This window comes from Stegostoma tigrinum, chromosome 11, assembly GCF_030684315.1.
Source record: "Stegostoma tigrinum isolate sSteTig4 chromosome 11, sSteTig4.hap1, whole genome shotgun sequence".
In the NCBI taxonomy this organism is placed as follows: domain Eukaryota; kingdom Metazoa; phylum Chordata; class Chondrichthyes; order Orectolobiformes; family Stegostomatidae; genus Stegostoma; species Stegostoma tigrinum.
In genome coordinates this window covers 83,921,933-83,923,358 of record NC_081364.1, presented here as the reverse complement: position 1 = coordinate 83,923,358, position 1,426 = coordinate 83,921,933, and the positions used below count along the sequence as shown (strand labels likewise).

At 45.2% G+C, this 1,426-nt stretch overlaps 1 non-coding gene across 1 annotated transcript; it reads left to right on the top strand.

The window, feature by feature from the left end:
- Positions 1-957: 957 nt before the first annotated feature.
- Positions 958-1,072, top strand: trnal-caa (transfer RNA leucine (anticodon CAA)). The gene is made up of 2 exons: positions 958-995; positions 1,027-1,072. It is a non-coding gene; the product is annotated as a tRNA-Leu (tRNA).
- The last annotated feature ends 354 nt before the right edge of the window (positions 1,073-1,426 follow it).

Below are 1,426 nucleotides of genomic sequence, written 5' to 3'. Positions count from 1 at the left end.
CACATTTTCACCTTCAGAAGGTAACACATGACATATTTCCCAAAAGGTGACAAAGGCCTCAGCAGAAACCAAGCCCCAGAAAGTAGGATTTCACCCATTTGGGTTATATTGTCCCATTTCACACTTCAAAACCAGAATCTGACTACAGCAAAGAAATAAAGCATTCGGCCGCTCCCCTCTCCATGTTGCTCCCCCATTGTTTCCTTGTCAACCTACAGTTTATAATACCTCACCTCACCTCACTGCTGGCCTGTGGGGGAAATGACATTGGCATAATTTCAGACGATGTGAAAGTGCTCCTTTTGATATTGGATGCCGCAGTTGTACAAACATTCTCCTCTCCTCCAGTTAGAAGTAAACTCATGACCGGTGCTTTACAAGACCATTGCTTTCAACACTGCGCTATAGAGTGAAGACTGTGCCCTGTAAGGTAGGGTTTCATTCATTAGAAACTGCAATGTAATAGATGGCAGGGTAGTCTGTGCAGTATAAACCAAGACAATGTGACAACACCGTGATGGAGCCAAGGGGATCATGTGCAGAAGGATGAGAGACACAATGCTGAATCAGGCAGTGACCATGGTGAGAGAGATATAAGTCTTCCCTCGCAGTCTGCTGATTAGGGTTCAGTGCCTTCACTACCGTGGCGTGTTCATGGTTAAAATTTGCAATCATAACTGTGAAATATTGACTGACCTTTAAAAGTAGAATTACGCCATAGACCAGGCGGTGTCACTTCAATCTACATCCCAGTTCTACATCAGCAATGTCAGCTACAATTGCCTGACATGCAATTGTTTAAGACAAGAACAAGGTGGAGGTTGGGAAAAGTGAAGGGCAACGGTGGTTTGTGAGAGGTGACTGTGGGCCTAATGGAGCCAGACTCAGTGTGGGTGCTGAAGACTGGCTTTTCCTGTTTACCCTGGTATACAGATCACTCTGGAGCAGCCAAGGTGTGTCAGGATGGCCAAGTGGTCTAAGGCGCCAGACTCAAGGAATAGACTCTTTCCCCTGCAAAGCTGGCTGTTCTGGTCTCCACCTGGAGGCGTGGGTTCTAATCCCACTTCTGACAATGACTGCTTCTTTGTTTGTTGTCCTTTGCAAATATCACTGAGGTTCGGTATCCCGATGGGATCTACCTGTTTTTAAGCAAAATTTGCTCTGGTCAGTTTTGCAGCTTTATATTAACATGATGCAGTTTTGGAGGAGAAGGAGACAACTCAGCCCATCAAGTCTGCTCTGCTATTAAATGAGCAGATAATCCTGACCTGATAATCCTGAACTGCACTTTCTTGGATTTCTCAGTAACCTCTGATACCCTTGCTGCTGAAAATCAATCGAACTCAGCCTTAAATGCACTTTGTGGCCCAGCTCTGACAATCCTCTTCTGTAAAAGAACCCACTAATTCACAACCATCTGAGAGAA